Source organism: Piliocolobus tephrosceles, chromosome 12 (assembly GCF_002776525.5).
Source record: "Piliocolobus tephrosceles isolate RC106 chromosome 12, ASM277652v3, whole genome shotgun sequence".
Lineage (NCBI taxonomy): Eukaryota > Metazoa > Chordata > Mammalia > Primates > Cercopithecidae > Piliocolobus > Piliocolobus tephrosceles.
The window spans coordinates 22,992,770-23,009,167 of NC_045445.1; positions in this window are offsets into that span (position 1 = coordinate 22,992,770).

Genomic DNA, 16,398 nt, shown 5'->3' on the forward strand with positions numbered 1-16,398 from the left:
TGTTAGATTTTTAATTTAGATCTTTCTAACTTTTTGATGTGGGTGTTTAGTACTATTAACTTCCCTCTTAACACTGCTTTAGCTATGTCCCAGATATTCTGGCATGTTGTATCTTTGTTCTCATTAGTTTCAAAGAACTTCTTGACTTCTGTCTTAATTTCATTATTTAGCCAAAAGTCATTAGAAGCAGATTGTTTAATTTCCATGTAACTGCTTGATGTTGAGTGATTTCATAGCATTGATTTCTATTTTCATTGCACTGTTGTCCAAGAGTGTGTTTGGTATGTTTTCAGTTTTTAAAAATTTGATGTTGAATATTTTACGTCCAGTTGTGTGGTCAATTTTAGCGTATGTGCCATGTGGTGATGAGGAGAATGTATATTCTGTTGTTTTGGCGTTGAGAGTTCTGTAGATGTCTATTAAGGCCATGTGGTCAAGTGTTGAGTTCAGGTCCTGAATATATTTTGTAAATTTTCTGCCTTGATGATCTAACACTGTTAGTGGGGTGTTAAAGTCTCCCACTATTGCGCGGGAAGCTGAAGTCTCTTTGTAAGTTTCTAAGAACTTGTTTTATGAATCTGGGTGATCCTGTGTTGGAGGCATATATACTTGGGATAGTTAGGACTTCTTGTTGAATTGAGCCTTTTACCATTATTCAATGCCCTTCTTTGTCTTTTTTTTATCTTTGTTGGTTTAAAGTCTGTTTTGTCTGAAATTGGATGGCAACCCCTTTTTTCTGTTTTCCATTTGCTTGATAGATATTTATTCATCCCTTATTTTGAACCTGTGACTGTCACTGCATATGAAATGGGTCTCTTAAAGATAGTGTATCATTGGGTCTTACTTCTTTATCCAGCTTGCCACTCTGAACTTTTAATTGGGGCATTTAGTCCATTTACATTCAAGGTTAGTATTGATATGTGTGGATTTGATCCTGTCATTGTGTTGTTAGCAGGTTATTATGAAGACTTGCTTGTGTCATTACTTTATGTGACACTGCTCTGTGTACTTAAGTGTGTTTTTATATTGACTGGTAATAGTCTTTCCTTTCCATGTTTAGCATGCCTTTCAGACCTCTTATAAGGCAGGCTTGGTGGTAATAAACTCCCTCAGCATTTGCTTGTCTGAAAAGCTTCACTTATGAAGCTTAGTTTGGCTGGATATGAAATTTTTGGTTGGAAATTCTTTTGTTTAACAATGCTGAATATAGGCCCCCAGTGACTTCTGGCTTGTAGGGTTTCTTCTGAAAGTTCCACTATTAGCCTGACGGGCATCCTTTTGTAGATGACCTGCCCCATCTCTATAGCTGTCTTTAACATGTTTTTTTTTTTCCATTTTGAACTTGAAAAATTTAATGATTATATGTCTTGGGAGTGGTCTTCTTCTGTAGTATCTCAAAGGGGTTCTCTGCACTTCTTGAATTTTAATGTTGGCCTCTTTAGTGAGGTTGGGGAGGTTTTCATGGACCATATCTTGAAATGTGTTTCTGAGTTGCTTGTTTTCTCCCTGTCTCTTTCAGGGACACAAATGAGTCATATATTTGGTCTCTTACATAATCCCATATTTCTTGGAAGTTTTGATAATTCTTTTTTATTCTTTTTTCTGTATTTTTGTCTGACTGAGTTATTTCAGAGAGCAAGTTTTAAAGTTCTGAGATTCTTTCCTCAGCTCAGTCTATTCTGTTGTTAATACTAGCAATTGCATTATGAAATTCTTGTAGGGTGTTTTTCAGCTATATTAGATCAGTTTAGTTCTTTTTTATAATGGCTATTTCTTCTATCAGCTACTGTGTTGCTTTATTGTAATCCTTAGATTCCTTGGATTGGGTGTCAACTTTCGGCTGAATCTTGATGATCTTTATTCCTATCCATATTCTCAATTCTATTTCTGTCATTTCAGCCATTTCAGCCCTGTTAAGAAGCCTTGCTGGGGAACTAGTCTGGTCATTTAGAGGAAAGAGGCCACTCTGGTTTCCCAGAGTCCTTGTTCTGGTTCTTTCTCATCTGTGTGGGCTTGTGTTCCTTTAACTGTGATGTAATTTGATTACAAACAGTAGATTTCTTTTCTGGATGTTTTCAGAGTGTCAAGCCTTTGTGCAGGGTCTTTATTTATAGCTGAATTGCTGTCCTTGATTTCACAAGGTGGGTATATTAGCAAAGAATTTTTTTTTATTATACTTTAAGTTCTAGGGTACATGTGCACAACGTGCAGGTTTGTTACATATGTATATTTGTGCCATGTTGGTGTGCTGCACCCATCAACTCGTCAGCACCCATCAACTCGTCATTTACATCAGGTATAACTCCCAATGCCATCCTTCCTGCCTCCCCGCTCCCCATAATAGGCCCCGGTGTGTGGTGTTCCCCTTCCCGAGTCCAAGTGATCTCATTGTTCAATTCCCACCTATGAGTGAGAACATGCGGTGTTTGGTTTTCTGTTCTTGCGATAGTTTGCTGAGAATGATGGTTTCCAGCTGCATCCATGTCCCTACAAAGGACACAAACTCATCCTTTTTTATGGCTGCATAGTATTCCATGGTGTATATGTGCCACATTTTCTTAATCCAGTCTGTCACTGTTGGACATTTGGGTTGATTCCAAGTCTTTGCTATTGTGAATAGTGCCGCAATAAACATACGTGTGCATGTGTCTTTATAGCAGCATGATTTACAATCCTCTGGGTATATCCCCAGTAATGGGATGGCTGGGTCAAATGGTATTTCTAGTTCTTGATCCTTGAGGAATCGCCATACTGTTTTCCACAATGGTTGAACTAATTTACAATCCCACCAACAGTGTAAAAGTGTTCCTATTTCTCCACATCCTCTCCAGCACCTGTTGTTTCCTGACCTTTTAATGATTGCCATTCTAACTGGTATGAGAAGGTATCTCATTGTGGTTTTGATTTGCATTTCTCTGATGGCGAGTGATGATGAGCATTTTTTCATGTGTCTGTTGGCTGTATGAATGTCTTCTTTTGAGAAATGTCTGTTCATATGCTTTGCCCACTTTTTCATGGGATTGTTTGTTTTTTTCCTTATAAATTTATTTGAGCTCTTTGTAGGTTCTGGATATTAGCCCTTTGTTCTTACCTTTTGTTTGTCATCCATCATAGGCTGAGATAAACATGTTAAATATATAGCTTAAATATTCCTAGTATTTTATACATTCCACTTTGCACTTTGTTCCCTATAAGTTTTGCTTTATACATTCTGATGATAGTTTATTTTGTGCATAAAGATTCATGGGAATTAAACCCACATTGTCTTGTTTACAGCTTTTTGTCTTGATTTCATACTTCTATGATGTTAATAGCATGCCCCTCTTTTAATTTGCATTTTATTACTATGTTTTTGTCCATCTTTTTTAGTTTCATTCTTTCTTTGTCATTTTTATCAGTTTTATTGACATATAATTCATATAAAATAAACTGAACACATTTAAAGTGTATAATTTGATCATTTTGAATTACATATACACCTGTAAAACCATCAAAGCAATGAAGACAATGTACATATTCATCACCTTCAAAAGTTTTCTGACACCTCTTGGTAATCCCTACTTCCTGTCCAAATCGTTCCCACCCTGTCACAGCCAATTACTGTTCTGCCTTATTTCACTAAAGACTAATTGGCATTCTGTAGATTTTATATAAACGGAATCACTCAGAAGGCAATTTTTGCTGTCTGGCTTCTTTCATTCAGCATAATTATTTTGAGATTTATCCATGTTGTTGCATGCATCATTAGTTCATTCCTTTCATTCCTTTTTATTGCTGAGTAGTATTCCATAATATCGGTATAGCACATTTTGTTTATTCACTTGTTGGTTGACATTTGGGTAGTTTCCATTCCAATGTTGAGGGACATTTGGGTTGTTTTGTCCATTACAAACAAAGCTGCTATGAATATTAGTATATGAGTATTCACATATACTTATATTTTCATTTCTTTTGGGAAACTAGGTAGCAGTGAACTGGCTGGATTGTATGGCAGGTATATATTTTCAGAGATTGCCAAACTTTTTTCCAAAATTGTTAATATCTAGTTTTACATTACCAGTAGCTATGTATTTTACTTTGGATGCTGAATACTTTTGTATTCCTTTAAAGTTTCTTAGCTTTGTTCTTTGACAGAGTTAAGTTCCTTGGAAAGAAGTTTAATCCTTTGGGGGTCTTCCTTATAAGTTTTGTTAGGCAAAGACAAGAGTAGTATTTATTCTACGGCTAATTTTGCTCCTTGATGGATACAAGTCCTTTCTGAAGAGTATTCTACCCAATATTACTGAAATATGAGCTTTTCCAGTTTGTCTGGTGGAAAGAGTTATTCCTAGCTCTGTGTGAACTCCAGAGATAATTTTCCCTGACCTTTTCAGATGATTCTTTCCCCAGCTTTGGGTAGTTTCTTTGTTAAGCATGTGTTTATCCATTCTCTCTTGAATACTCAAGAAGGACCTTTTGCAGTTTTCTGAAGTTCTCTCTGTGCAGCTCTCTCTTCTATACTCTGTTCTGCTAACTCTAGCTGCTTTGGTCTCTCCGAACTGCCAATTCTGTCTCCACAGCACAAGCACCTGCCAGGTTCTAAGTGAGTTTCCCCTCAAGTCAGTAAGCTGGGACAATCATAGACTTCAACACAGTTGTTTCTCACCATTTAGAGATCACTGTCCTTTGCTGCCTGCCATGGTCTGAATGTTTGTGTCCCCTTCTTTCAAATTCATGTGTTGAAAGCTAATCCCCAGTGTGATAGTCTTAAGAGGTCAGACCTTTGGAAAGTGATTAGGTCGTGAATGCAGAGCCCTCAGGAATGGGACTAGTGCCATTATAGAAGAGGTTCCAGAGAGCTACCTTGTCCCTTCCACTATGTGAGGACACAGTGAAAAGGAGCAGTCTATGAAACAGAAAGTAGACTCTAACCAAACACGGAATCTACTAGTGCCTTGATCTTCAACTTCACCAATCCCAGAACAGCTGTGAAAAATAAATTTCTGTTGTTTATAAGCTACCCAATTTATGACATTTTGTTATAGCAGCCTGAATACACTAAGATATCACCTAAGTTCCAGTGCCTCGAAAATTATTTTATATATTTCAGCCAGTTTGGTTGTTTCAGAAAGGGTAGTAAATGTAGTGCCTGCTACCCCATCTTATTTGAGTGCAACTCTACACACACATACACATTCATATTCAGCTAAATGTCTTTCTCTTAATGAGTAAATTATCTCATTTGTACTTATTGATATGCCAATTCTTGCTTTTATTTGGTGTTTCATGCTATGATTTGTTTGCAAGTTCTTTTGTGTTTTGTCTTTTCCTATATTATCTACTTTTCCTTTGTTTAATTCAATTGTGTCCTCTGAAGTTGATACAGTTACTGGTTTCAAATTCTATGTCAATAACTAGTTTTATACAATAAATTTAAATTATGGTTTATTTAATTATCAACTGTAGAGAATACATTAGTGACCACCCACTATAACAGATGCAATAATTACTACATAATACTTCCCAAACCAAAGGTGCCTCCACCTCCTGATTTCAGTTGTTTATGTTCACATTTTTACCTCTTCTCGATAGTTGTATATTACATATATATATATGAGGAAAAAGTCTTATTTCATTGGCTTTCTAAGCAGTTACTATGAAAGGTAAAGGAATAATATACTTAAATATTCTCCCAAATTCTCTCTAAGTTTACAATTGCTGATTTAGATCAGAAAGAGTAGTTACATTGGGGCTGAGTGCAGTGGATCACACCTGTAATCCCAGCCCTTTGGGGGCCGAGGTGGGTGAATCATCTGAGGTCAGGAGTTCAAGACCAGCCTGGGCAACATGGTAAAACCCTATCGCTACTAAAAAACAAACAAAAATTAGCTTGGCACGGTGGTGCATGCCTGTAATCCCAGCTACTCAGGAGGCTGAGGCAGGAGAATCACTTGAGCCTGGGAAGCAGAGGTTGCAGTGAGCCGAGATCACACCACTGCACTCCAGCCTGTGTGACAGAGCAAGACTCCATTTCAAAAAAAAAGAGAGTAGTAACATCATTATTTATATATCATTAAAAGTTATTGTGGCAGAATATGGATATACACCAATCTCATGTTATCTTCTTAGGAATATGCAAAGTCTACATTTTCCAGCCTCCCTTGCAGCTAGATTGGCTCATGTAAGCAATTCTGCTAAAGGAATGTGAACAAAAATGATGTAAACTACTTCCAGGTCTGGCCTCTAGAATTTCATATGAAAATCTTCCCTTTCTGTCTCTCCTGTGCATTCACTTGAAAGTAAAGAACTGCAAGACAGTAGAATCACACATTGGAAAGCACCTTGGATTCCTAAGTCACTATGTGGAGAGTAACCATGAAAGAAAGTCACTAAACTTTCGGCAGTGATGTGAACAAGAAATAACCATTTAGTGAGTTAAAGCTTTGATATTTTGATGCTGCTTATTATAGCAAATACCAATCATTTTCCTAAATAGTACAATTGTTTTTATTCTGGTATGTAACCATATACCCCACATTCTATTTTAAAATGTGTTCCATGTTTATCACCAATCCTATTAATATTTCTTCACATGTATCTTAATTGGTTGAATTTTTCACAGAGAACACTTTTCAGAAATGTTGTTATCTATTCTCATAGGACAAATAATGACCCCCTAGAAATGTCCAGACACTAATCCTGGAGTCCTGGAATCCTGATAATATGATGTATGAAACTGCAGGAGAAACTTAGGTGGTAGAATTAAGATTATTAATCAGCTAACATTAAGATAGGGAGATTATCCTAGGTTTCCAAGGAGGGACTAGTGTAATTGCATGAGCCTTGTGAGACTCTAAGCAGGGAAACCAGCCAAGCTATGAAACCAGCCCAGACTTCTGAACTACAGAAACTGAGATAATACATTTACCTTCTTTTAAGCCTTGAAATTTGTGGTAACTTGTTACAACAGCAATAGAAAACTGTTACACCTGCATTCTTGCACATGGCTGTGATCATAATAATTGAGTGACAACTTGACTATGTAAAATGTTGGTTGGTCTTATTTTCTTCCCCTTAAGACATTGTAGGTAATTCTTCACTATTTGTTTTCTAGTATTGACTATCATTGTATAGAAGTCTGATGCCAGGCTAATTTTTTTTTTTTAACCCTTAGAGTTGATTTGATGGTTTGGAGGGTAGTCTGGGCACAGACAGGTTTCTTTGATTTAGAATAAGTAGAAATAGAGTAATGTTAAGTAGAAATAGAATAATGTTAGCAGACTATGTCATGGTATCGATATTTTTATATGACACAAAAGGCTAAACCAAAGAACAAGAAGACTCTATGTGAATAAGCAAGTATGAGCAGTTCATACTCCATCCCAGGCATGCATTGTGAATTTGTGAAAGAAAATGTAGAGCTTGCAGGTGGCATTTCCCATGACCCTCAGTTTTTAAGAGGCTTTCTGAAAATTCTCAGCAGAGACAAGCTATGCACTTTAATTATGCAGGTTATGATCTTCTTTTATTACTGCTTTTTGTTTTGTTTCATTTTCTGTTCTCTTCTTCAGGAATATTAATTGCACATTTGTTGCATCTTTATTATTTTCCATATTTAAATTTTTCCCAAGGATTTTTTCAGATCTGTTTTCTTTTATATTTCAACTCCATCATTTTTCAAGCCACCTAGGTGGATGTGTATACAATGATTATGATTGTATGTTCACCAGTACCTAACCTCATTTAACATACAATGATTATGATTGTATGTTCAGCAGTACCTAAGCTCTCATTTCTACTATTCTTATTGTGCTTTTCTTTTCTCTAAAATAATTTATTCTTTCCTGTTACATATTGATATGGTTTGGCTGTGCCTCCACCCAAATCTCAACTTGAATTGTATCTCCCAGAATTCCCACAACTTGTAGAGGGACCCAGGGAGAGGTAATTGAATAACGGGGGCCAATCTTTCCTGTGTTATTCTCATGATAGTGAATAAGTCTCATGAGATCTGATGGGTTTATCAGGGGGTTCCACTTTTGCTTCTTCCTCATTTTTCTCTTGCCATCATCATGTAAGGAGTGCCTTTTGCCTTCCACCATGAATATGAGGCCTCCCTAGCCATGTGGAATTGTAAGTCCAATTAAACCTCTTTTTCTTCCCTGTCTCAGGTATGTCTTTATCAGCAACATGAAAATGAACTAATACAGTAAATTTGTACCAGTAGAATGGGGCATTGCTGAAAAGATACCCGAAAATGTGGAAGCGACTTAGGAACTGGGTAACAGGCAGAGATGGGAACAGGTTGGAGGGCTCAAAACAAGACAGGAAAATGTGGGAAAGGTTAGAATCTCCCAGAGATTTGTTGAATGGCTTTGACAAAAATGGCTGATAATTATATTAACAATAAAGTCCAGGCTTAGGTGGTCTCAGAGGGATATGAGGAACTTGTTGGGAAGTGGAGCAAAGGTGACTCTTGTTATGTTTTAACAAAGAGACTGGAAACATTTTGCCCCTGCCCTAGAGGTTTGTGGAACTTTGAACTTGAGAGAGATGATTTAGGCTATCTGGTGGAAGAAATTTCTAAGCAGAAAAGCATTCAAGAGGTGACTTGGGTATTGGTAAAAGCATTCCATTTTAAAAGGAAAACAGAGCATAAAAGTTTGGAAAATTTGCAGCCTGATGATGCAGTACAAAAGAAGAACCCATTTTTTGAGGAGAAATTCAAGCCAGCTGCAGAAATTTGCATAAGTAGCAAGGAGCCTAATGTTAATCCCCAAGACCATGGGGAAAATGTCTCCGAGCCATGTCACAGACCTTCACGGCAGGCCCTCCCATCAAAGGCCCAGAGGCCCAGTAGGAAAAAAAAGTTTCATGGGTCTGGCCCAGGGACCTCATGCTGTGTGCAGCCTAGGGACTTGGTGCCCGAAGTCCCATCCACTCCAGCCATGGCTGAAAGGGTCCAATGTACAGCTTGGGCTGTGGCCTCAGAGGGTGGAAGCCCCAAGCCTTAGCAGCTTCCACATGGTGTTGAACCTGCGGGTGCAGAGAAGTCACGAATTGATGTTTGGGAACCTCTGCCTAGATTTTAGAAGATGTATGAAAGCACCCGGATGCCCAGGCAAAAGTTTGCAGCAGGGGCGGGGCCCTCATGGAGAACCTCTGCTAGGGCAGTATAGAAAGGAAATGTGGGGTTGGAGCCCCCACAAAGAGTGCCTACTGGAGCACTGCCTAGTGGAGCTGTGAGAAGAGAGCCACCATTCTCCAGACCCCAGAATGGTAGATCTACTGACAGCTTGCACCATGTGCCTGGAAAAGCCACAGACACTCAATGCCAGCCTGTGAAAGCAGCTGGGAGGGAGGCTGTACCCTGCAAAGCCACAGGGGCAGAGCTGCTGAAGACCATGGGAACCCACCTCTTGCATCAGTGTGACCGGGATGTGAGGCCTGGAGTCAAAGGAGATCACTTTGGATATTTAAAATTTGACTCTGCTGCTGGATTTCGAACTTGCATGGGCCCTGTAACCCCTTTGTTTTGGTCAATTTCTCCCATTTGGAATGGCTGTATTTACCCAATACCTGTACCCCTATTGTATCTAGGAAGTAACTAGCTTGCTTTTGATTTTACAGGCTCATAGGTGGAAGGTATTTGTCTCAGAGGAGACTTTGGAGTATGGACTTTTGGGTTAATACTGAAATGAATTAAGACTTTGGGAGACTGTTGGGAAGGTATGATTGGTTTTGAAATATGAGGACATGAGATTTGGAGGGGTCAGGGGTGGAATGATATGGTCTGGCTATGCCCCCACCCAAATTTCAACTAGAATTGTATCACCCAGAATTCCCACATGTTGTGAGAGGGACCCAGGGGGAGGTAATTGAATCATGGGGGCCGATTTTTCTCAAGCTATTCTCATGACAGTGAATAAGTCTCATGAGATCTGACAGGTTTATCTGGGGTTTCTGTTTCTGTTTCTTCCTCATTTTTCTCCTGCTGCCACCATATAAGAAGTGCCTTTTGCCTCCCACCATGATTCTGAGCCCTCTCCAGCCATGTGGAACTGTAAGTTCAAATAAACCTCTTTTTCTTCCCAGTCTTAGGTACGTCTTTATCAGCAGCATAAAAATGAACTAATACATATGTCTTTCTGGAGCTCTGCTAGTTCACTTGTCATTTCTGGTGTCTTGTTTCTTCTTTGAATTTGTGTACATCATCTTTGAGGTACTGTTTCAGACATCCCATATTTTCTTTAATTTATTCCATTTCAGAGAAAGATCTTTGCTCAATGTTTTCTGATGCTTTGCAGCATATTTTTTGTTGTATATACTTCAACTGCCTCTCACTTGTCATGTTTCTTTCCTTATCTCCACAGCTGATTCATTCTTTTATTGTTACTTGCCTTTTAATTGGGATTAATCTTTGGTTAAGAACATACCCTAAGGAAAGGAGCTAGGATAATAAGTTTAGACAACTGGAAACTTGACTTTTGTTTCAAGAAAACTTTCTAACTTTCTGTACTTGGGGTATGTATCTGCTCTGAAGGAGCAATAAATATCCATATGCCACATATCCTACATGGAATGATTTCATATTCATTTCTCTTTTATTGGTCCAACATTAAAAGCTACAGAGTCGATTACAAAAAAACAATAAATGTCCACCACATCCATCTTCTGCTCTGTGGTCATTTCTGAATACAAACCCCTTTAGATTCTTTTTTTTTTTTTTTTTTTTTTTTTTTTTGAGATGATATCTACCTCTGTCACCTAGGCTGGAGTGCAATGGCATGATCTCAGCTCACTGCGACCTCTGCCTCCCAGGTTCAAGCAATTTTCCTGCCTCAGCCTTCTGAGTAGCTGGGATTACAGGCACCTGCCACTACGCCTGGCTAATTTTTGCATTTTTAGTAGAGATAAGCTTCACCATGTTGTCCAGGCCTGTCTGGAACTCCTGACCTCAGGTGATCTGCCTGCCTTGGCCTCCCAAAGTGCTGGGATAACAGGTGTGAGCCACTGCACCCAGCCCTACTTTAGATCCTGAGCATTGGGTTTCTCTAGGATTTCATGGGGTGGAGGAAAGCAATAATTACATTGCCAGGAGCCCTGTCCTTTTCTTCAAGATCCTTGTCTGTCTTTACTTTCATCATGAATTTCAGCCTGGATATTTTTATTTTTCCAAATTATTCTTAAATTATTTGGTCTCCTAATAGTTTTCACTTCTGAAAGCTTTATTCTCTATTCATCTTTGCTACTGTAGTATTATTCTTGCTTTTACAGTTATTTTGACATCTTGATGGTGTTCAAAAAATATGATGAAGTGTCATCGAAGACTCAATTTTCCATCTTAAATCAAAAGAGTGCCCAATGGATTTACATATTTTCTAAACAATTTAGTTGGTTGACCTATATGTAGAGATGCATATACATCTTATTTAATAGGCAGGGAAGCTACATTGATATAACATGAATACTTGACTGTGTACAACTTCTCAGGGAAGTTATACATTTATTTTTAACCAAGAAGTTGGTTTCTTTATTGTCAGAAAGAAAGAACATCAAAACAGCCAAAACACCTGCTGTGGAAATGTCTCTTTCATTGTTCTCTGAAATCTCTATTTTATGCTTACTTTCATAAGAAGTATCTAATCTTCCCTACTCAGTCACCTGGGAAGCTGGGATATTAACTGCCAAGGACCTGCATTGCAAAAAAACACAAAAACACACACACAAAACAACAAAAAAACAAAGAAACTGAAGAACAAGAAGAAGCTCCATGTGGATCAGCAAGCAAGGGCAGTGTGAGTCCCTTCCTAGGCGTGCCCTGTGAATCTGCAAGAGGAAATACAGAGTCTTGCAGATGGCATTTCCTCTGGCCCTTAGTTTTCAGAAGGCTCCCTGTGAATTCTCAGCGAGGAAATAGCAGGAATGATAAGTCTATTTCCAAAGCCCTTTCCAACAACCTTCAGATTTCCCGCATTCAGATTGCACTTAAAAATATCAAACAACTTGCCAATCTTTTCAGCAGCCTTCTAAATAGGTTTCCGTTCAAAGAAATAATGGGAGCGACAGGCTGAGAAGTCAGCAGGCACTCGATAAATGCTTCTATGAATGAGCGAGTGAAGTGAATGAATGTATACGGGCATGAATGAAAAGCCTACAAATGCCAGAGTCTAAATCTGTAAATGATCAAAAAAGTACTTTTCCTGAGGGAATTATTCCATCTCAATTTGGAAATAGTAATTTCTGGCCTCAGAGAGTGCATATAATCTATTTTCTCTTCCAGTCGATTCACATTTATAAAAGTAGGTTTTTCTTCTTCTAGACAAAGCACAGTATAGGAAAAAGCAAAAAAAACTGATAACTATGTTATGCCCTCTGTCTGAGCTTTCAAATCTCTTTGGTTCAAATGGGAAACTCAGGTCTGCTAGTTTTCATCCAGTGTTGCAGCACTTCAAGAAGTTTCAGCTGCATTAGACTTGTTCTCAGCCCATTAAAACCCATAAACCCTAGGGGGCTTCAGAGGGACTCAAAATAGGAAGAAGTCCTTTTATCAAGAAACTTGATAGAAGCCAAGATCTACATTCTCAGACAAAAGGCAAGTCTATAATGATATGGTTTGGATTTCTCTCCTCACCCAAATTTCCTGTCGAATTGTAATCCCCAATGTTGGAGGAGGGCCCTGGTAGGAGGTGATTGGATTATGGAGGTGAATTTCCCCCTTGCTCTCATGAGAACAGCAGGGGGGAAAGCTGAGTGAGTTCTCATGAGATCTCATTGTTTAAAAGTGTGTAGCACCTCCCCCTTCGCTCTCTTCCTCCTGTTCTGGCCATGTAAAGACGTGCTGGCTTCCCCTTCGCCTTCTGCCATGATTCCAAGTTTCCTGGGGCCTCCCCAGCTGTGCTTCCTCTATAGACTGCAGAAGTAGGAGCAATTAAATCTCTTTTCTTTATAAATTACCCAGTTTCAGGTATTTCTTTATAGCAGCATGAGAACTAACTAATATGAATACATGTGCCTTCCCTAAATTGCATAGAGATTGATTATTTCACTTCATGTTGATAAAGAATTTATATAGATATTAAAACAACAACAATGACAAGTTTCTGGACATTAAGTATATTATCTATTTAGAAAATCCTTGAGGGCTATTATGAATATCTAAGGATGCTACAAAGAAAATAAAAATAATTTACCTCAGTCTCTAGCAAAGGAACTTTCATGATTTGCTATGGAGCCATACGCATACTCCTATTATATTGTGAAATGAATGCTTCATGGCATTGAGATGGAGGGCATTTTAATAAATATAAAAATGCTCTGTAAATTGTGCAAGGTTATGCAAATATTCGTTGTCCTGTTGCTGGTATTCTTATACTTAGATGTCAACAGTGGAAGTAAAGTAATCTAAAGAATAATTAGAATCCCTTTACCTCAACTCTTCTCACAGATTAGCTATAACCCAACATTTTTTAGGGAAATAATGTATTAATTACTGATCTCTTGCCTTTTAAAACTTTCAGCTCAAACAATTTTCTGGAAGATTTATCTTAAGTGCTTCCTCTCTTTCCAACTGGAGTAATGGTAACTCAGTGATAAAATGATGGACAGGGTGACTAAGTTCCTTGACCCATCTCTATCTGCACCTTGGGAATGATCATATTGATTCCTCGCTTTTTTTCTCAGTGATGCTCTCAAGAAAACTGTAAGAAAAGATCTCCAACATCCTAGGAGCAGAGAGATTTAATTAATTTAAGGTATTCTACATGTAACCCAATTTGTCCATACTGCCACCCCCCACCCCCGCCCAGTAAGCATGGAGAATGACGAATTGATGATAATATTCACACAAATGTTTGATCATGATAGAATTAATTTTGCTCTGATGTAGCCTGGTCCAAATTCACTGGAGAAAATATTGCAGTGAAAAACTTTACACATCAAAATGTTCGTCAATGTCCAACAAAGGGCTTAATGATTTCAGCAGTATTTGACACAATATTCTTAACAAAATTAGGATTTGGCACAGTATCTAAAGTTTACTATAAGAAGATTTTAAAATCATGTTACTTAAAGTCCCATGTGATGAAAAAGAATCTTAAAATGTGCTCATCCAGTCTATGCACAAATAACAACAATAATAGAAATTTCATTAAAAGCCCTGAATATTCCCTTATTGAAAGCTTAGACTTCCCTTTTATGAGAAAATTATCAACAAACTAGGACTAGAATGACAATTCCTCAACCTGATAAAGGGAATCTATGAAAAACCCACAGAAAGCATCATATTTAATCATGAACAAGTAGATGCTTTCCTCCTAATTCAGGAACAAAACAGGAATGTCCAGCCTTGCCAATTCTATTCAACATTGTAATGGAGATTCTAGACAGGGCAATTAGGCAATAAAAAATAAAAGGCAACCAGATTGGAATGAAATGGGTAAAATTTTCTCTACTTTCAAATGACATAATCTTATTTATAGAAGATCCTAAGGAATTTACTGAAAAAGAGGGAAAAAACTATTGGAACAAATAAGTTTAACAAGGTTGCAAGATAAAAGATCAATATACAAAATTCACTTGACCTAAGCAATATGAAAATGAAATTAAGGACAATATTCTACTGATAAAAGCATCAAAAAGAATAAGTTGCTTAGGAATAAAATTCAAACAAAAATCGCCAAATTTATGCTCTGAAAATGATAAAATACTGTTGAAATAAATTAAAGAGATCTAAAAAAGGTGGAAAAACACCCCATGTTCATGTATCAGAAAACTTAACATTGTTAAAATGGCAATATTCCCCAAACAAATTTTTATGTATCCAACACAACTCCTATCAGAATCCCAACTTTCTTCTTTACAAAAATTGACAAGCTGATCCTAAAATGCATATGGAATTTCAAGGGACCTAGAATATCTAAAACAATTCTAGAAGGAACAAAGTAGGAGGATTCATGCTTGCTGATAAGACTCACTACAAAGCAATAGTAATTAAGACGGTGTATTACTGACACAAATATAGGCATTATATATAACTAGAATAGAATTCAAAGCCCCCAAATAAATCCACGTATCTATGGTCAACTGAGTTTTCAAGAGTGCCAACACCATTGAATGAGGAAAGAAAAATCTTCCCAAGAAATGATGGTGGGAAAACTAGATAGCCACATACAAAAGAATGTAGTTGAACCCTCACCTCACAACATATATAAAAAGGAGCTCAACATGGACCAGAGACCCAAAAATAAGAACTAAAACTACAAACTCTAGGAAGAAAACATTTGGATACATATTCATCATCTTGGGTTTGGCAAAAGAGTCTTTGATATGACAAACAAATATACAAGTAAGTCGAACTTTACCAAAATTAAAAACCTTTTGTTTCAAAGTGAAGACTATTTAAAAAGTGTAATCACAACCCACGGAATGGGAGAAAATATTTGCAAATCATATACTTGATAAGAGACTATGAATATGTATTTCTCTTAAATAATTAGTAAGGTATAATAAGTTTAACCTAAAAATTAGACCTAACTCTGAGTTCTATAAGTTTGCTCTGATTTCATTCAGACCCTGGGATTAAAAGAATCCCATGAATATCTCACAAGTACAGGCAACCAAAACAAACATGGAGAAATGAGATTACATCAAGTTAAAAAGCTCCTGCACAGTCATGGAAACAATCAACAAAGTGAAGAGACAATCCACAGAATGGGAGAAAGTATTTTCAAACTATCCATTTAACAAGGGATAATGACCAGAATATATAAAGTGCTCAAAAAACTCCATAGAAAAAAAAATATAATAATCTAATTTTAATATGGGCAAAATATTTGAATATATATTTCTCAAATGAAGACATACAAATAGCAAACAGGCATAAGAAAAAGTGCTCAACATAACTGATCATCAGAGAAATGCAAATCAAAACTACAGTGAGATATCTCACTCCAGTTAAAATGGCTTTTATCCAAGTCAGGCAACAACAAATGCTGGTGAGGATTTAGAGAAAAGGGAATTCCTATACACTGTTGGTAGGAATGTAAATTAGTACAACCACTATGGAGAACAGTGTGGCGGTTCCTTAAAAAGACTAAAAATAGAGCTACCATATGATCCAGCAATCCCACTGCTAGGTATATACCCAAAAGAAAGGAAATAAGTATATCAAAGAGATATCTGCACTCCCATGTTTGTTGCAGCAGCTCTGTTTACAACAGCCAAGATTTGTAAGCAACCTAAGTATCCATCAACAGATGAATGGATAAAGGGAGCACTATTTTCTTTTTTTTTTTTTTTATTATACTTTAAGTTCTAGGGTACATGTGCATAACGTGCAGGTTTGTTACATATGTACACATGTGCCATGTTAGTGTGCTGCACCCATCAACTCGTCAGCACCCATCAATTCATCATTTA